Source organism: Peromyscus californicus, unplaced genomic scaffold (assembly GCF_007827085.1).
Source record: "Peromyscus californicus insignis strain IS unplaced genomic scaffold, ASM782708v3 Scaffold_5__1_contigs__length_169319896, whole genome shotgun sequence".
In the NCBI taxonomy this organism is placed as follows: domain Eukaryota; kingdom Metazoa; phylum Chordata; class Mammalia; order Rodentia; family Cricetidae; genus Peromyscus; species Peromyscus californicus.
Genome location: NW_026294573.1, coordinates 115,215,503 through 115,237,240, shown reverse-complemented (window position 1 = coordinate 115,237,240; position 21,738 = coordinate 115,215,503).

Below are 21,738 nucleotides of genomic sequence, written 5' to 3'. Positions count from 1 at the left end.
GCATGTGCCACCACCACTCGGCGACACTATCCCTTTCATTACCTTGACATAGACATCCATTCCCAGATATGTTTGTGTTGTCTAAATGACCCATTTGGTGGTACTTTGTTTTGGTATCCCTAAGAATCAAATGCATAAATGCAAATATGCTATATAAATGTAAATGAATACAAATGTGGCATGTAATAATGTGTACACAACACATAAAACATTTACTGTAAAATAAATTGCAATACAATATACTCTTTCATTAATACTTTAGCTACAAAACACTGTTTTTTAAAATAAACTTATAAGACAGCTTTAGGATTCAGTGTCAATTTAGAAATCACTAGGAAACAACGAATTGAGAAAATTGTGAATAAATATGAAAACACAAGAAAAAAACCTGAGAAACAAAGAAGATTAATTAGAAACAATAGCTCTGGTTGCTCCCATGAAGAAGCTACTCTCCTATAAAATGCACATCATTGCAGGCACAGTAGAGGTGGATTTCCTGGCTATGGATCAATACTGTGTAGTTAGGTAAATGAAGTGAAGCTCTGCTCTCTCAATCTGTGGTTTCCCAAATTTGACCAAGGGGTCACTCCAGTCTAGCAGGCCAGCCATTACCATAGAATGAAAGGGTGCCCAGAGAAGGCTTGTTGAGATGGACCTGGAAGTCATGCATCACTTCCAGTCACACATTAGGTGTCAGGCCACTTATGTGCATAGGAGTTGGAAAAAGAACAAAGACATCAGGGACATGCAACTACTTACACACAGGAGTGTACTCATGATATTAAAAAAAAATCTGAATTCGTTTGCTTAGTCCATTCCTTCTCCCTGGCCCTATATAACAGAACTCCACCATCGCCCCCATTCTTCAACATTCCCCTCTGATGCCACACATTATGCTTACATTCATGTTGCCATGTCTGTCAACCATTCAGCTTGTACAATCTCAACCCAGGTCCTTCCTTCCTTCCTTCCTTCCTTCCTTCCTTCCTTCCTTCCTTCCTTCCTTCCTTTCTGTTTTTCTTTCTTAGAATTTCATTTATTTATTTGTTTATTTATTTATTTATTTATTTTTGTGTTGAGACAGAGTTTCTCTGTAAAGTCATAACTGTCCTGGAACTCACTCTATAGACCAGGCTGGCCTTGAACTCATAGAGACCCACCTGCCTCTGCCTCCTGAGTTTGGGATTAAAGGTCTGTGCCACCACTGCCTGGCTCTAAGAATTTCTTATATGTGTCTTATATTTACATTATTCTCCTCCTCCCAGTAACTTTTCCTGTGCCCACCCTGCTTCCTTTCAAATTCATGGCCTCTTTTTAAGTGTATATATTTATGTACATATGCAGGTGTGTATGGATAAATATATAAGCATTGTTGGTACAGCGAATAGTCTCTTCAATCTTGAAGCAGTTTTTCACTCTCAGCATGATACTATAGCATTCTGTTCTCTCTTCTCTGGCTACTGGCAATTCCCTCAATGATGTGCCATGCTTCATGACTTTAGTCCACCTGTGTGTTGGTACACCCTTAATTCATATTTCTAGCTCAAACCTCCCCTATGGAGCACAAATTTCTAAGTTTCAATTGCATTCTTGACACCTGGAAATCTAATAGGGGCCTCAAACTTAACAGGCTCAGAAATGCATTCCTAATTATCAACAACCTGCAAATGAACAAGCTAGTATTTCCCCTGCCATTACCATCTCCATCTCAGTGAATGAGAAACCCGCCTTTCCAACTGATCCAACCAAAACAAATAAACAAAAACAAGTGCAGGTTCCTCCTTTTGCCAAGATTTGCTGCCGTCATCTATTGCTTTCCTGGGAAAGTAGCTTAAGTGTTATCCTTCATCCTAACCTGCTCTCTAGCAGGCTGTTATGAAAGGAGTAGCTAAAATACCGGGTTTAGAAAAAAAAATGTCAATGTCATGATGCCTAACAGGAATCTGCTATACTCATAGATTGGTGACTACCCCAATTGTCATCAGAGGGCTTCATCCAGTAACTGATGGGAACATGCAGAGACCCACAGTCAAACATTATCTGAAGCTTGGATAATCCTGCTGAAGAGAGGGAGGAAGGAATGTAGGAGCCAGACAAGTCAAGGACACCACAAGAAAACCCACAGAAACAACTAACCTGGCTTCATAAGGTCTCACAGAGTTTGAACCAACAAGCAGGGAGCCTGCATGGGACTGACCTAGGCCCTGTACATATATGTGATAGTTGTGCAGCTTGATTGTCTTGCAGGACTCCTAACAGTGGGAGCAGGGGCTGTCCTGTAAGGTGACTGTTGGGTGACTCTTGGGAACCTGTTCCTCATACTGGATTGCCTTTCCCAGCCTTAATACAAGGGGTGGTATTTAGTCTTTCTGCACCTTGATATGCTGGGCTTTGTTGATACCAATGGGAGGCCTGACCCTTTCTGAACAAAAACACAGGAGGAATAAATGGGGGGGGGTGGAGGGGAGGAAGGGGAAAGAATGAGAGGAGGGAGAAAGGGAACTGTGGTTGGGATATAAAATAAATAAATTTAATTAAAAGCATCATATTCTGACATCAATAGTTTTCTGCTTCCACCTCCACATTGCCTTCAGAGTTCATATGTAAGAGGAGCCACCCAAACCCCTCACGCATGGCATCCATAGCTCCCTCTCTAATGCCTTCTAGTTTTACCTGCTCTCTGCTCCACAGACTTACACAGGTCTCTCAACAGAGGCATTCTAAGGCTGGCTAAGCATTAGGCACTAACTGCCAATCCCTTGGCCTGGTCTTTTCTTGGAAAGCTGCATGCTTACACCTTGATTTCTGTCAGTTTTCTACCGAAAGCGCACCTAATCAATTAGGTATTATTAAAATATCTCTGTAAGAAATTTAACACCCCCACTATTCCTCATACATCATTTTCCTGCTTTCTGTTTCCCTGATAAATTGATATGTTTAACCTCTTGACACTGTAAATTTTATGTGTGCCCTCAGAAAAAAAACAGGAATTTATAGCTTTTACTTTAATTTCTAGTTTCCATCGAAGTTGAGTAACAAAATGGTAACAGACATATTTATTCTTCAGCAAACTTTGATGGAAACTATATAAAGAAATTCACAATTTACACCATTTTACTTCGGACCGCACTTCTGGCAGATGCAGGTATTGGAAGAGGTTGAAAATTGTGAGAGAAACAAATAATAAATAGAGATTTACCAAGATACAGAATAAAAGAAAATCAACACAAATGTACAATCAGTCAGACTGAAATTCAGTTGATGGTGTAAAGAAAAGCCTGCCATTTCTTGTGATGAATTATATTGGCAGGATAAAATAATTTAAGTGTAATTTATTACTCAACATTTGGGATCCCTTCTGGAATAAATTATAATCAATGAAAACCTAAATTTACAATACAGATAACATGTGCATTATTAAAATTGCAATGCACTTTACACTTTTCTTCCCAGAATTAAAATGAGAACTCACTTGAATCACTATGACTTTGACTGTAAAAAATATTTCGACACAGAAACACAGGTAGTTTAATATGATTGTCATACTGAAAAAATAAGATTTATACTAGCAAAATATTATGCAGAAATGCAAAGTTTTTTTTAAAGTATTTTATTAAATTTAATTATATATTTATTTGTGAAGAGGGTTCTCTTCCTTCACCTTTATGTGAGTCCAGGAGATTGAACTTAAGTTGTCAGGCTTGCTCAAATTGAGTTTATCTACCCCTCACTCTGTGTGTGTGTGTGTGTGTGTGTGCGTGTGTGTGTGTGTGTGTGTGTGTGTGTGTGTGTGTGTGTGTGTGTGTGAGAGAGAGAGAGAGAGAGAGAGAGAGAGAGAGAGAGAGAGAGAGAGTGAGAGAGAGAAAGAGAGAGAGAGAGGGAGACGGAGACAGAGAGGGAGAGAGGAGAGAGTGTGTGTGTACACACATACACACCTTGACACTTATGTGTAGACCAGAGGACAACTTTCAAGAGCTGATTCTCTCCTTCCCCCATGTGGGCCCTAGAATCAAATGTGTGCCTGGAAGCCCCTTTTGAACAAAAGTTTGAATTAGATGTAAATTCAATATATGTTCATTACGTTTGGAAAAAAGCACATTAAACAAATAAGTTTTTAAAAATCTTAAGACATTTATTCACACTCAGATCTGACCTGAGCTATTTCTTCTTTTAACTCCCTTTGTAAAAAGACTCAAAAAAAAAAAAAAAAAAAACCTAATTCCTCATACTGAATTGCCTTGTCCAGCCTTAATACAAGGGAAGATGCTTAGTCTTCCCACAACTTGATAGGCCATGCTTTGTCGATATTCATGGGAGACCTACCCCTTTCTGAACAGTAAGAGAGGGGTGGATTAAGGTAGGAAGTGGCAGAGGAGGGGGAGATTGGGAGGAGAAGAGGGAGGGAAACTTGCAGTCTGGATGTAAAATAAATAAATTTAATTTTAAAAACCTGACTTTGAGTGTGATTCAAGTATCAGATAATGACACCTTCATCAAGTGTTTTCTGTTTGTAAAAGATTGTATACAGCTATGCGTTTACAGCAGTAAAAGACATCCAGGAAATTCTGGGGTCACTTAAGCAAGCTCTGAACAGCATCAGACAGGAAACGACACATACATCTAGGCTTAACGAGGTAGAGAAGGGTTCAGGGACAAGTATATAGGAATACCTACTCAAAAGAGTCTTCTGTTATTTCTCAAGTGAGTGGCAGTATAGAATGTCTTCATTCATATGTTCAGTAGTCTATGGTCACATAACATTTATCTGTAAAGCCTATGTAAATTCATAGGTTCTGTGATATCTGTATAAGAGACCAAACTCAATTACAAGCTGTTGTAAAGAAGAGAAAATCCAGATGCAGGCTCTGTCTATAAAAAGAATAGAGAATTTCAAAAGGGAACAATGGAATATTTCTGAAAAGTTATGGTCTGTGTAAAGATTAAACTTAAGAATGAAGCAGTAAAGTGGTGGTTTTAGATAATCCTCCAGGATCCATGACTTCACTAGCTCTGAGTAGTTGGCGACCACTATCTACCACTACAGACATGATGTCCTTCTTTTTAAGCATGGATTCTTTTAATTATTTTAATCTGCGTTGTGATTGTGTTTTCTTGGGAAACACTCAGATTTTTGTTTTTGTTTTGTTTTGTTTTGGTTTTGGTTTTCATTTCCTCTTTAAATTCTTCTAAGGTTCATAGAGCAATTTCTTTGTATCTTCTTTAAAATCCATGTATTCTTTGATGAAATTTATGATTGTTCTTTTGAGTACTATATGCTGTGGGATGTTCTGTATGGCAAATGTGTTGCTAATTAGTCAATAAATAAAGCACTGATTGGCCATTGGCTAGGCAGGAAGTGTAGGCGGGACAAGGAGAATAAAGCTGGGAAGTGGAAGGCTGAGTCAGAGAGACACTGCCAGCCGCCACGATGAGAGACAGCATGTGAAGATGCTGGTAAGCCACGAGCCATGTGGCAAGGTATAGATTAATGGAAATGGATTAATTTAAGCTGTAAGAACAGTTAGCAAGAAGCCTGTCACGGCCATACAGTTTGTAACCAATATAAGTCTCTGTGTTTACTTGGTCGGGTCTGAGCGACTGTGGGACTGGCAGGTGATAGAGATTTGTCCTGACTGTGGGCCAGGCAGGAAAACTCTAGCTACAACTATATTCTAGGGTTCATCTAGGTAGTTCTCATTTGCAAATATTTCTACAGGACTGGTGGGGTTGGGGAGGTGGGGTCCTACTTTGATTTTCCATATTTTTTATATTTTTTGTGGTGAGATGTTGGCAGGTAGACGTCTTGTGTTAGTTTTGTATCTGACAGACAGAGCAGGTGGGGACAGAAGAGAAAATGTAGGCATCATTTAGGTAGAATAAAGTCACATGAACATTGGATAATGGACTTATGTGCAGGATTGTGTATCCTAGTTCAAGGCTGGAGTTTGGGGATAAATCTGTAGGTTGGGAAAGGTGCATGGAGGAAAGGATCAGGCAATATCTCCTGGCTAGACCATGGAGAAGAAGCAGCAGGATCTGTTTGGGTAGAGAAGTTGAACATGGAGTTAGAGAGGTCTGTGTGTCAGGGGTAGTCAGTGCAGGCCCTGAAAGAAGTCTAGAGATTGGTGGTGTAGTAGATGGCTTATCCAGACTAAGCCAGTGTCCTCGACATGGAATCTAGGCTAGATCTCGAGGCCTAGGGAGGGTTTGTGGAAGGGAAGATCAGGAGGAATCACCTGAATAAACTCTGGAGAAAAATTTGTAAATTTAGTTTCACAGAGAGACTATTGGGAAAAGGATAGAAACTAGGGATAAAAGGAAAACAGAGAGGAATTTGAGAGGGCAAATATGACCAGAATGCATTGTATATTTATTTAAAATTTCATAATGCAGTTCATCATTTTTGTAATAAAAGTGGTGTGAATAGGGGATTAAGTTTTTTCTTGCTATGCATTTAGAATACACAAAATGTAAGTATCATGATATTTTGGTGTGGAGGGAAAATAACCTACACTGTCTTTGAACCTTGCTTAATATACTTAGAGTCACTCAGGTAGTTTACATACTAACTTTCACACAACTAGAGCAATACACTATGGTTCAAAAAGCAAAGATAAACACAAACTCTACTAAATTGCTTTGTCTTCAGGTTTCTCTTGTTTATAGATTGATTGGACTATAAAATCAGGAACATTTCTACAAGACCACATAATCTAGAAGTGGTAGACTAAGAGTTACACAGACCCCTGACAGACAGGCAGACAGATGGGATAAAGAGTTAGAGGCAGATGATAAAGCTGGTAAACTAAACTTCTGGCTTCTTCTTCATATTCCTGAAAAGAGATAAAGGCTTGGCAGGCTTTTTCTCCTGCCAGTAGTTCTCCCTTTCTGTCTGACGGGCCTTTCTTTGTCTAAGCTGATCCATCCAAAGTGAGGGAAGGTGGACCTGTCCCAGGCTACCCCAAAGCAGTTAGCCCTCCCTCCTCCCCACTCCAGCCTTCCAGGGAGAGAAATAGTTTCTGTTTCTGAATCTCTTCCCCATTTTCTGGGGAGTCTTTTTCTCTGTATGTGTCCTACCTCATCCCTTCCCTGCTGTGTGTGTGTGTGTGTGTGTGTGTGTGTGTGTGTGTGTGTGCTTCTTCACTTTTGATAGTTTGTAGTCTGCTATTGCTATCATCTGTCTGAGATTTTTCTTTCTTGTTAATTCTTCAAATGGCAGAGAACACAAACCTGATTAAGGTACCAGATTAAAGCAGAAGCACCATTCTTGGACTCTGTTTGTGTCTTTAGGCTAAAAATTCCACCTGCCTTCTAAGGATATGGTAGTAGTTAGGCTTCAAGGTTGCAAAAGCAGTTATTAGGGGGGAAGGTACCTATAAATGTCTTTACAAAAGATAGCAGGTAGCAGATATTCATTTAGTATCCATTATATTTCTTTCTATATGTATCCTTATGGTTACTATGAACTTCTATGCAGAAGTCCTTCTATGTAGTAAGTCCTTCTATGCAAATCCAAGATAGCCATAAAGGGACATTCAATTTGTTGCATAATTTCTTATTACTCTATGACTGGGGAGCCTCGGCTTTCTTGATGCCTGCCCCCATGTTAGCATGAGTGCTCATGTACAAACTTCTGGAATCAGCAAGGGTCCTCCAGAGCAGATTGGCCATATAAAACATTGACCCTGGACTGATCAACACCTAGACAAGACTGGCTTGTGCCACTGGGTTTTGCAATAGTACATTCTCCCTCTGGATGCTGTCGTACCCAGCACAAGGTAACACTGTGCTCCATGAAGGCTGAACAACTGCCACAGCTATCCCAGAATAAAAAGGAGGAGTGAGGCAAAAATAAACCTGTCTTCAGAATTTAATCAGCCCAAGTGAGGACAAACACAATGATGCTGCTTAGGGCTTCCAAAGAAGCCATTATATGTGGTGTGTCATGAAAACAGGGCAAAACTAACTCAATCCCAAATAGTGTAAAGCAAAATGTAGCCATATATTTGTGATAAAAGTAAAAATGCATTTGCTTGCATAGAATCTAAATAGTTTTCAGAAAACAATATGAACATGTTTCTCAGTTATGCAGGGCAGAAATGTCAAGGGTTCCATTGCCAACCAGAGATGGAAATTAACTGTGATAGCTATTCATGGCAGTCAAATTGACTACAATTTGACTGGAATTAACTAAAACCCAAGTGGCTGGGTATAGCTGTGAAGGAGTTTTCTTAAAATTTTTGAAATGGGAAAACTTACCTTTAATCCAGGTCTTTTGAGGTGGGAAGATCCACCTTTATTCTGGGCCACACCTTCTAGTGTCAGCCTAAATAAAGACATGGAAGAAGGAAGCTTTTGCTCTTTACTGGCTTACTCTTACTCTTGCTGGCAAATTCATTCCTTTACTGGAATTAGAGCCTATTTCTTTGGAATTACAGTGTATAGAGAAGACCAGCTGAGACATCCAGACTTGTGGACTGAACAACTACTGGATTCATGGACTTTCTGTTGGTAGACAGCCACTGTTGGTCTAGTGGGATCACAGCCTATAAGCCATTCTAATAAATCCCATATATATTCCCATATATATTCATTAATTCTATCCATTCTGTTCCTCTATAGAACTCTGCCACCCTCACTAATAGAGTTATATAGAACATGTGATCTTGAGCAAATTTAGCTCTTTGAACTACATTTTAACAAAACTGTTTAAAATCATGTAATTTCATACTCCATATATCTAGTGTATAATAAATATAATGCTGACACATGATAATCCTCTTATAAACAGTAACTCTTAAAATGTATGCTAGTCCATCTAAGTTCATCCCTGGAAAAAGAAGGTGTTGTTACCTATTATTTAGCATGTCATGAGAATTTATAATGTCATAAGACATGTAGAAAATAGTTGATGCTCAACATATTACCAATATTCATACTTTAGGAAAAGAGGAGGAAAGATTTTAAGTGACTGAGAGAAACTTTCAGCATTATCTGATATCCTGTGACATCACAGTACAGTCTATTGTTGCCTAGTAGAAGTATTATGAAATGCATCTAATTTTGTATTTGTTGATAACCACCTTAAAATACATAAATAAACAGCCGCTGTGGAAATCAGTGTAGTGGTTCCTCAGAAAGATAGGAATCAATCTACCTCAAGATCCACCTATACCACTCTTGGGCATATACCCAAAGGACACTTCATCCTACCATAGAGACAACTGCTCAAAATATGTTCATTGATACTCTATTCATAACAACCAGAGATTGAAAACAACCTAGATATTCTTCAACAAAACAATGGATAAAGAAAAGTATGGTATATTTACACAATGTAATATTACTCATTACTCCGCTGCAAAAAAAAACAAAAAACAAAAAACAATGGCACCATGAAGTTTATAGACAAATGTCATGAACTAGAAAAATATCCTGAGTGAGGTGTCCTATATTTAGAAAGATCAAAATGGTATGTATTTGCTTATATACAGATACTAGCTGTGAAGTCAATGATAAACAAGATACAATACATAGAAGCACAAAGAGTAGATAGAGAGTAACTAAGGGAATAGATAGAACTTGTAAGGAAAGAGAAATACAATAAAAAGTTATGGATGGGAAGGAAGGGGCTGGAATGGGAGTATCAAGTGGAGAGAGGAAGGGAAGAGGGTTGTGGGAAGGAATATAGGGAGAGAGATAAAATTAAGAGGCATTTGAGGGGTAATATGTTGTGGGATCCCACAAAGATTTGAACTTGTGGTTTGTCTCAAGGTCAGAGAGTCAGAGTTTATGTTGCTCTCCAAGGCTGCATAATAGGGTACAAAGGCATGGTTAAGAGGTATCTGATACTTCAAGGCCTAATCACAAGATGCTTTGCCATGGGGCATGGATACCAGGTGTTTTGAAGGGGCTATACTTGGTTGTACATTGTGTTTTTATCTTGAAAGGGGGAGGTCTTTTGCCACTCCCCTTGCTAGTGTATAAAAATCCACTTGAAGCTGCTGGGTATTGACCCAGGGCCCTTCCAACACTATCCTATGTCTCTATCTTTCTCTCCACCTACATCTATATATCTTCCTATTACTTCTCAATTCCTTACTTCCCCCTTCAAAAGACCTTTCAACTGTTGCTAGAATTTTTCTGCCTGGCCCACAGTCAGAACAAATCTCTGACACCCGCCAGTCCCACAGTCATTCAGACCCAACCAAGTAAACACAGAGACTTATATTGGTTACAAACTGTATGGCCGTGGCAGGCTTCTTGTTAACTGTTCTTACAGCTTAAATTAATCCATTTTTATTAATCTATACCTTGCCACGTGGCTTGTGGCTTACCGGTACTTTACATCTTCCTTATCCTGATGGCGGCTGGCAGTGTCTCCCCGACTCAGCCTTCCACTTCCCAGCTCTATTCTCCTCCTTGTCCTGCCTATACTTCCTGCCTGGCCACGGGCCAATCAGTGATTTATTCATTGACCAATCAGCAACACATTTGACATACAGACCATCCCACAGCACCTCCCCTTTTCTTTTCTTAAAAAGGAAAGTTTTAACCTTTACACATCTCCAAAGTCAGGTTGGTATATTTGGGAATTTGGGCGTAGCTTCTCTTACTACTTCCTGCTGGAGGGGGGCGCTGTATCTTCTGGGGAAACAAAGAAAATTTTAGGATCATGGAGTAGTCCGTGAGGCTGTATCATCTGAGCCAGTTGTCTTGAAACGGTTCTGGATGTTGGATCATCTGGGCCATGGTGTCATCCGAGACCTTTTAGGGGGTCTTGGCTGGTCAAACCTGATGTATCTTACTCTGGAACAAATCCATAGCCTCTTGCTTTCTGTGGAAACAAAAGAGACTCTTTTCCAAAGCATCATATTCTTACATCCAAATTTTGAAGTCAAAGTATCTTTAAAATATACATACTGGTTTAACTCAGCTTCCTTTACAATCAAATATCTCTCTGTAGTTAAGAATTCCAAAGACAACACAATCCAGACTCTCTGTGTAATAGTCATCTCTACGTGGCTTATTTTTTATATTAATTTTACTGTCTCTTTAAAGACTTTATTTTTTAAAACTATGTATTTGTTTCTATATTGTATATATCACCTTTTTTTGTCTCTTTTAAGCCTACATATATTTTACACACATTTTAAACTATTACATCTGAATCTGTCTTATTGCGAATCTGTTGCTTTAAGCTGCAGCAGCTGTGGCTGCTGGCTCTGCCCACCTCAGCTTCCCAACATGGCGGTGGCGGTACTGTAGTTTTCCGCCAGCTCTGGGAGCTATCGTGGGTCTATGATTTTATCCAAGCAGCGTGTAGCCCAGAAACCTTTTTTTTTTGTTTTGTACTAGCAAAGGCTAAATCCACAATGTAGTTTAATGTGCCACTTGCAGAGGCCTCATTCCCGCCATACTGTAGGTCGAGCGCGCACGCCAGCAACCCACCAGTAGCTCAAACCGGCAGCTGCCGCTCATTTGAGAGAAACAATTAGGAACTGTTTTTAGCTCCGTTTTAGAATCTTTTTTCAGTTTTTAGGTGGAAACTCTTGCCACCACGTTGGACGCCATTTGTTGCTAGAGTTTTTCTGCCTGGCCCACAGTCAGAACAAATCTCTGACACCCGCCAGTCCCACAGCCATTCAGACCCAACCAAGTAAACACAGAGACTTATATTGGTTACAAACTGTATGGCCGTGGCAGGCTTCTTGTTAACTGTTCTTACAGCTTAAATTAATCCATTTTTATTAATCTATACCTTGCCACGTGGCTTGTGGCTTACCGGTACTTTACATCTTCCTTATCCTGATGGCGGCTGGCAGTGTCTCCCCGACTCAGCCTTCCACTTCCCAGCTCTATTCTCCTCCTTGTCCCGCCTATACTTCCTGCCTGGCCACGGGCCAATCAGTGATTTATTCATTGACCAATCAGCAACACATTTGACATACAGACCATCCCACAGCATTCAACAGATTGGGACTGAACCCCAACACTGGGCAGGACCCCGACAATATGTAAACCTAATACAGTAGACACTTTCTAAAATATATACACATATGAAGGTGATCTAAATGAAATAGCCAAATAATGGAGAAACAGAGTCCCAACTTGGTATCTCTTGTCACCAAATGAAGCTTTCAGTGCTGGGATTAGGTGACATGTAATTGGGTTGTTGGCCAAAGGGGCCCCACAGGAATATTCGGACAACCCAGATTGTTGCCAAGACTATAGCTTGCTCTGCAGAAGCTGACGAAAAGGTCCCTTTGCCAAAGATACATTCTTTGGTACTGGAAGCTACTCTGCATGATACTAAAAGAGAAACAAAAACACCAACTGAGTCACAAACCCTTGGATCTAAAATGGGGTTCTACTTGCAAGATATTTAGTGCAATGGTGGCACAAAACTTGTGGGAGTAATCAACCAATAACTTATCTGACAAGATCTCCTACACAAGATGGAACCCATAGCCAACACTGATTAGGCAATGAAGAACCTGAGTCTAGATAGTCTGGGGATTTAGGACAAAATGAAATAATACAAGTCTAAAAAATTATAGTGATAAAATGACACCTAATGTTAGTCTGTTGTACTCATAGATCAGAGCCTTGTTCAGCCATCATCAGAGAAACTATCTCCTGCAGCAGACAGGAATAATACAGAGACCCACAGCCATATATTATGCAGAGAGTGAGAGATATTGGAACACTCAGCCCTAAATGGGATGTCTCCATCAAATCACTCCCCTCAGAGCTCAGGGAACCCAGCAGATGAGGAGGCTTTGGAAGCCCACAAAGGTTTCCTAGTGATATCTGAGCTTGCTTCATCTGGCAGGGCTGCATTAGAGTATTACTTGAGCATGTGTGTAGCATGAATTATTACAAGGTCTAATTAATAAAAACAAACCTAGTGCCAGTTATTGGGGTAAATGCTGGAAGATCAGAGAAGCAGAAAAAGCCACAGCCGCCTCACCTTGCCAATTCCTCAGCTGATCCTGTTTTCCTCAGACTGGGAGCCTCTGAGTCATCATGCAGAATGAATTTCAGCTGAACTGCTGCTAAAAGCCTAAAAGCTTACCCAGCTCTAGTTCCTGGTCTTCATTACTTCCTGGGATTAAAGTGTGAGTCACCATGCCTGTCTGTTTCCAGTGAAGCTTTAAACTCACAGAGATCTGGACGGATTTCTGCCTCCAGAAGGCTAGGATTAAAGGTGTGAGTGCCACCATTTTCTGGCCTCTATGTCTATCTAGTGGCTGTTCTGTCATCTGACCCCAGATAAGTTTATTAGAGTGCACAATGTTTTGGGAGACACAATAGATCACCACACATGTGCATGGTTACAAGGTGATTAGAAGAGTCTGAGTTGGCTGAGCTGGGGGAGATCTTTTGTTTCACCCCCTGGCATTCCTATAAATAGCCCTTTAGAAGAGACAGAAGGAGCCAGTGGATAAGGATCCAGGCCCTCCTGAGGCTATCCTGTGTTTCTATGTGTTTCTCTCCCCTCTATCCTTCTATCTAATATCTCTTATTCCTCTCTCCTAAAAGAGTGCCCTGTCATAAAAAATGAGCCAGTCTCAAAGCTGGGCTCCCACAAATGGCACCAGGAACAGAGACAGGGACTTGGTGAAAGGAGTGTTAAGGGGCATCATGGGTGAAAAGGGGCATGTCTGATAAGGAATTAAAAATAAAGATGACTGTATTTTATTCTTGAGACTGAAAGTGAGGTGGCTGAATGACAAAGTTAAAAGTGAGTAAGGCTGTAGTGAACATTTCCCTCTATCTAGGTATCTTTCCTTTTCTCTCTCTCTTAATTTCTATCCATAAAAATTAAGGAAAAATATAAAGAAGAATGTAGAAATATAGTGTAGAAAATTGTAGGGTAAGAAGGAAAAAATATGATGTAGAATATAGGAATATAGTGTAAGAAAAAAACTTAGGATAAGAAAAGCAACAAGACAGAGTAGCTGTGCTCTTGAGACTCTGAACACAAACTCCTGGGGAAGAATCACAGTCATGAAAAATACTATGAAAGAAAACAGGCCAGAAAAAGATGCCTGTGAACAGCTTAGATTTAAGTCTTGAGTAGCAGAGGAAAGAATTTTCCCTGAGGTGAATATGGATGAAATAAAACTCTTCACTCCACTGACATTGTTACTGTATGATAACGTTGTACCATCAGAATTGGTTTCCTTGGCCATGAAGCCAAGAATAGGGAACAGCTTAGCCTATTGTAGCATGAATCTTAAAAGTTCTTATTAATAAAAATCAAACCTGGGGCCAGTTATTGGGGTGAAATGTTGGATTTGGTCAAAGAGACAAAACAAGCCACAACTACCTCACCTAGCCAGTCCCTCAGCTGGTCTTATTTCCTCAGACTGGAAGCCTCTGAGTCCTCATCCCAAATGAATCTCAGCTGAACTGCTGCTAGAAGCCTGAAAGCTTAATCAGCCAAAATGCTTAACCAGCCAAATGCTTCTAGTTTCTGGTCCTCACGCCTTATATACCTTTCTGCTTTCTACCATCACTCCCTAGGATTAAAGGCTTGCTTTCTGGGATTAAAGGCATGAGTCACCATGCTTGGCTGTATCCTTGAACAGATGGATTTCTGCCTCTGGAATGTTAGGATTAAAGGCGTGTGCTACCACTGCCTATCCTAAGTATCTAGTGGCTTTTCTGTTCTCTGACCCCAGATAAGTTTATTAGGGTACACAATATTTTGGGGAACACAATACCACCACAGCCTATTGGTGAGTTTCAAGCAAGTAAGAGACCCTGTGAACAGCCTCTGAGAAATGACACCAAGGCCATCCACATGAAAGCACACACATGTACTCCCCTACACACACACACACACACACATGAACATAGACACGCATGTATACACAGTCATACATAGTCATTGTGAAAGGGGGAATATAGGTATAAACTTATAAAAGCACAGAATGAGAGCACAGAAGACTCAACTACATTTTAATTTATCTGTCGTCTTCCAAGATATTGGGCAAGATGGTATTCTTAACATATGCAAGTTATGGGTTTGAGTTACTCTACCTGAATATTACAAATCCAAATTCCTTGAACAGACTAGAGGCTCATGAGGTTGACCCTCTTGGTTACATAGCAGATGAATGGCTCACTATACCTTTCCTTTTGAAAGACACTTGTAATATGTGGATATGAACTGAGATAGACCACTGATTCTTAAACTTAGCTGATTCTCAGAATTACCAAGAAGGAAGAAAACATTAAAATCAGATAGAATAGCCAGAACCATGGAGTTTCTGAGATGGTTGTGGAGTCAAGCCCTAAAGCTTAAACATTTATCAAGGGTGACAAGTGGTGCAGATTCAGTAGATCTACCTGGAAATAATCTTAGGTTCCTGAGGCTCCATCAGATCACCATAGTCTCTGGAAGAGTACAACACTCTAAAGACAGAAGGAAGTGTCAACTCTCAAGGTTACTACAGTATCTTCACAGGACTTTTGGTTTCAACAGTGTGAGCTTCTGGGAGTTTTCCATAGCAGGAAAATCAGATGACAACCAGAAGAAAACTCCTAATGATTAAGTAGGAAACATATGATTAAATGAATTAAGAATCCCTTTGTCAATTTTTACTGATCATAAAGTAATAGCTCCTGTGTGAACATGTTTGTATATTACAAAGCCAAGTACAATAAAAGTTAGCTATCATAGGAAAAAAAAAGAGAAATTCCCAATTATTTCTACAACTTTTTGTTGTGAAATGGTAGATTGGAAAATACATTTATATTTATGTCTGTTCATCTCTTGGAGCTTAAACTGATCCCAGAGGTTTAAGCAGATAGCCATCATTACTAATACACCACATCAACAGGTGACTTTAATGTTTTGGTATAAACTGTTGAATAGGACCGAGGTTAACTCAGTTCCACTTTGCATCTGCAATGAACTTTCCTCAGTAAAAGCCACCGTTGTCACAGATAGGATTGAAGGCTGAACTCAGCCTAACAGGTCTCAGGTTTGTGTCAGCAGCATTGGTATACTCTCCCATATCAGACATAGACTGTAGAAATTTTAAGATAGCATTGGGAGAAAGTATTGTGTTTCTAATATTTTGTTCACCTGAAGAATGATTTTTAAAAATCTTAAGTCTTTCTTCTGGAAGATGACAGATTACTTGCAGTCATAGTTTGCTGTAATTCCTGGGAAATAATCTTCAATGGAGAAAGTTGAATGAGAGCTTTAAGAAGAGCCAGGTGATACCTGCCTATCAGTTTTAGCAGCTAACAAAAGAGAGAAAATTACAAAACAAAACTAAAGAGAATATTCATAGTCCATCCTAAGGTTTGGGGAAACTCCTATCCAGTGAAAGGAAGCACCACAGACAGATGAGCAGAAAATCTGCACTGCAGTGCACTGAGTAACAGCTATTTAAAGAGCAGAAAGCAAGGAGCCAGGAGGCAACCAATGTACACAGCCGAAGTGGAGGCTTGAAAGCTGCCATGAAAACTCTTCCCTCTGAGCATTTACTCTACCTGAACATAGTATGGTGCTGTTTTAGTTCTTCACATTTATGTGTGTTTGTGTGTGTGTGTGTGTGTGTGTGTGTGTGTGTGTGTGTGTGTGTGTGTTTTCTTGTGATTAGGGGGTTGAATGCAAGCCACAGCATGCATGAGGAAGCCAGAGGACAGCTTCAGGAGTCAGTTCTCTCCTGCTGTCATTCAGATTCCAAAAATGGTGTGCACGCACACACACACACACACACACACACACACACACACACACACACACACACACACACACGCACACACGCACACACATGCACACACACACACACGATGTGTAGACCAACTGAATTGAACATGGGACCCAAATATAAATGCATGTAGCTACACATATTTTTGACAAAGGTCCAAAAATATAAATTGTAGAAAAAAACCTCTTCAACAAATGGTGCTGGGAAATTTGCATTTTCCCTTGTAGAAGAGGGAAACTAGATCCTTCTTATGCTGTACAAAAATCAACTTCAAGGGGATCAAAGACTGTGATGTAAACCTGAAACTTTGAAATGACAAAGAGAAGAGAAAATGCTTCAAGAGTCAAGCAAAGACAAATACTTTCTAAATAAGATTCTAGTTACCCAGAACATAATGCCAACAATAGACAAATGATACCTCATGAAATTAAAAGGCTTCTGTACAGTAAAGGAGGCAGTTAATTGAGTGAAGAGACAATGGGCAGAATGAGAAAACATCTCTGTTAGCTGTACATTTGACAGTTCATTGATATCTAGACTACACAAAGTCTAGATACTTTTGAAATCTATTAACTAAATAACAAGAAATTAACTCAATAAAAGGTCTAATGAAATAAACAGAAAGTTCTTCAAAGATGAAATACAAATGGCATATGAAAATAAATGTTCAACATCACTAGATATCAGAGAAAAGTGAATGAAAACTACACTCAAGATTCCATCTCATGTCAGTCAGGACAGTCATTAAACAGCAGTAACAACAGCAGCCAAAGGCAAGCAAACAAAAAACCTGTGATAATACTGACAAAAAGGAAAGCTCATTCATCGATGTTAGGAATGCTAACAAGTCCATAATCTAGATGTGAACTTATGATCCATTTGTATCAGTCTTTGTTATTCATCCAAAGATCTCCAAGTCAACATATTACAAAGAGACTTGCATTGCACATCATGCTCACTGCAGCTCCATTCACTGTAGCTTTTGCAACCAACTTAGGTTCCCATGAACAGAGGAAGGTATAAGAAAAATGTGGAACATATACACATTGGACTTTTTTCATCCATAAAAAACCAAAGCTGGGTTGTTTAAGGAAAATAGATACAACTGCATGCAATCATATTGGGCTAAATTAAGTCAATCTCAGAAGGACAAATATTGCATCACTCATTTGTGTTTTATATTTTATATAAACTAAATTTTACAAAGACTCATAAAATCATACATGTAATAAAAGAAGAAGCAAAAATGTTTAGGGGGAATAAAGGGCCCAACGGAAGAAAGATAGGGCAGAAGCCAGCAAAAGGACAGGGCTGGGATCTTCAGGAAGAATATGCTCAATGTACATAATACATTGAGTGTATGGAGATGCCCTTATGTAATCTAGTACCATTACAAGGAATATCAATATCACTCAGTTACAAAATCCACACCTACAACAGCAACCTTCCTGAAAGATAGACAGGTATACTAGTGGCACAAATGTTATGAAAGAAACCAACCACTTTTTAAAAATTGGATGTAGATCACACTCCATGAAATGGAACACTTATACAATGCTGATTATAATACCCAAGCACACAAGACTAGATAAGTTATGGTCCTATGGGAAAACCTGTTTTTCTGCTAAAGGTACATAGCAATAAAATGACTCCCAATAACATATTGCGCCAGGCGGTGGTGGCGCATGCCTTTAATCCCAGCACTCGGGAGGCAGAGCCAGGCGGATCTCTGTGAGTTCGAGGCCAGCCTGGACTACCAAGTGAGTTCCAGGAAAGGCGCAAAGCTACACAGAGAAACCCTGTCTCAAAAAACCAAAAAAAAAAAAAAAAAAAAAAATATTGCTATATCCATAGATCAGTGTTTCACCAAACCCTTATCAGAGAAATTTCTTCTTATAGTACATAGGAACTAACACAGAGAGCCACAATTGGACAATGTGCAGATAGTGAGAGACTTGGGAGCACTCAGTCCTAAATGAGATACCTTCATAAACCTCTCCCCTCAAGGTTTAGGGCTCTATGTGGAAGAGGAGGTAAAAAGATTTTTAAAACTGAAGGTAGTAGATGACTCCAAAGAAACAGTGTCTTCCAGATACAAGAGAGACAGACTTATGAACTCACAGAGACTGTGACAGTATGCATAGTACCTGCACAGGTTCATGCCAGGTAGAGTGCAAGCACTGAGAGGGGGAAACCAAATACAGTCTCACCCATAACTAAGGAGCTATTTGCAATTGATCCCTGTTTGCAAAGGAAAAGTCAGGCTCCCCCACCCCCAATGAAGTGTCACTGGGTATATTAACCACATCACAGGGCTGGTCCCATTCCCAGGAGTAGTTGGCCAAGAAACACACATACACTCAACCAACCATCCCCCCCCCCCAAAAAAAAAAAACCTCCATGGTTTTTCTGGGCCCTTTGCTTAGTTTTGTTTATTTGGGGCATTTTTTGTCTTCGTGGTTATTTTGCTTATTTATTTTGATGTTTGCCTTTTGTTTGTTTGTTATGAGAAAGAGAGAATATAAGTTGGGAGGATAGGGAAATGGAGAGAACCTTGAAAGAGTTGGGGAGGGGAAAACATAATCAAAATATATTGTATGAAAATTTTTAATAAAAAACAAGATGTCAAAATGGAAATAATATATGTAATTATTTGTTTTTAATTTTAATAGCTGAATGAACTTCATTTTAGAATATCGAACTATTAGAACATAAGTCTTATACTCTTGCTGTGGGATAATGCTGGGGGTCAGGGAACAGAGCAGCCACTACATTAAACATAGAGGTTAGGCAGTGGTAGCACACACCTTTAATCCTAGCATTCCGAAGGCAGAGATCTGGATCTCCATGAGTTCAAGACCACACTGGAAGCAGAGCCAGGCATGGTGGCACACACCTTTAATCCCAGGACTTGAGATCTCATGTCTTACTTGGGAAAGACACATGCCTGTAATCCCAGGAAGTGATGGCAGGAAGCAGAAAGGTATATAAGGCATGAGGACCAGGAACTAGAGACTTTTAAAACATTTAAGGCTTTTCAGTAGCAGTTCAGCTGAGATCCATTCAGATGAGAATGCAGAGGCTTCCAGTCTGAGGAAACAAGATGAGCTGAGAAGTTGACAAGGTAAGGTTGGATGTGGTTTGTTCTGTTTCTCTGATCTTTCAGCGTACACCCCAATACCTGGCTTCAGGTTTGTTTTTATTAATAAGACCTTTTAAGATTCATGCTACAGGTAATGGTTTTCATAAAGTGACATGTGTCTACAGAGATGGGGGGCAGCACCTGTTTTGTAAACAAACAAACAATCCTTCTTATAGCGCCCTTTCTAATCGTTTACCAGAAACCCTTGAGGTAGGGTATGTATAAGAGTCTGAGATTCAGAGTCTACCAAGAAAATTCAGTTCACATATATATTAAACACATCCTCTGGGCTCTAGGTAGCACCTTGTAATCAAACACAGTAGTACCTCCATAGCTAGCATGCAAATATTCGAGACACACAGAAGCATTGCACCAGCTCAGAGTGGGAGTTGCCTCCAAATGACACATAGGAAAACATGCAGCTTTCTTACTTTGAGATTTCAGAACTGTGGATCAGGTAGTGCAAGCCTGTGGAAAGATGACATGCAGTCTAAAAGGTGAGTTGGGAGTATATTTTTAAAAGTCAAAATACCAAGTCAGCTTTCATGCATATGTTGATAGAGCATCCTTTCAAATAACTGCACCCTCAATTTTTGTTTTAACATATCCTTGAAAATATAGTTATTTCTACAATACATTGTTGCATATTTTGTTTCTCTTAGCTTTAATGTTGACATTTTGATCTGTCACCAAAGTCTCTACTCTTATTTTTCTGGAACATGCCACAGAACTATGCTAAACTCTAGATTAACTCTATATACCACTATTTTTCAATGCAGACACGTGAATTCCTTTGTGGCACACATGTATTGGTATAATCACCATCTGATGAATATGCAAAGCAGTGCCATCACCAGCTGAAGCTGCTCCTGGGGTGCTATGCTGCTAACTGAGCGTGATTAGGGAGCCACACAGTACCTCCTTGTTTCCCTCCACTCAGAACTGACAACCACTGTTGACTGGCATGCATGTTCCTTTACCTTGGCTAAGTCATTTACTATCATTTCTTTCCATGAAGTTATCAATTATTTAAAGCTTGACATGAAATCAAAGTCCTACCTAAATGTCTACTGCCTTTTGAGAAACACAAATTCAGTTGTAATTGGATGGAAGTTCTTGGATGAGTCTTGTAACTCTGCTTTCACATAGATGTGTATGTGGCTTGTCCCTAGGTGTCATCCCTATCAGACTGGGTCCTCTGTCCCTCTTCTCTCATCACACAAAGTGTACATTTCAGGGAATTGCTTAATTATAAACTTTAGAAATAAAGATGTCTAACTCTTCCTTATAAAATTTGGGAAAACAGCTCATACAATGCAGATAAAAATATAACAGATTTTTTTCATTCCAAAAAAAAATTAAAGAGTAAGAATTTCAAGAGACGGAACATTTTTCTCCTATTATAAATATGTTCAGGCTTCAGTGTAGTCGTTTTTCATTTTGAGGTTAAAAATAACTCAAGGACACATTTGGTAAAGTTTTAAGTTTGTGTTGGCTAGTATGCGAAGCGGCTTTTTCAAGACGGACAGCTGAAAGGAAGACACGGAGTGGGAATAAACTCACATCCTGCTAAACTGACAAGGTTTAATTTCCCCAAAGCAGGACAAAGTGACCCCAGAATGTTCTGCTCTCTGTCAATGGAGTTTCTGTCATAGATTTCATAATAACAAAAGAACACATATTTTATAGGCTGTGAAATTATTCTGCTTTACTTCTACAAGGCAACTGGGAAAGGAGTTTACAGGTGGAGGGAATATCATAAACGAATACTGGACTGAAAATATCACAATTAATTCAATAATTGTCTTTTATGAAGTGCTTGTTGAAATGGCTGCTAGATTAAATGAGCCCCAGTAGTGC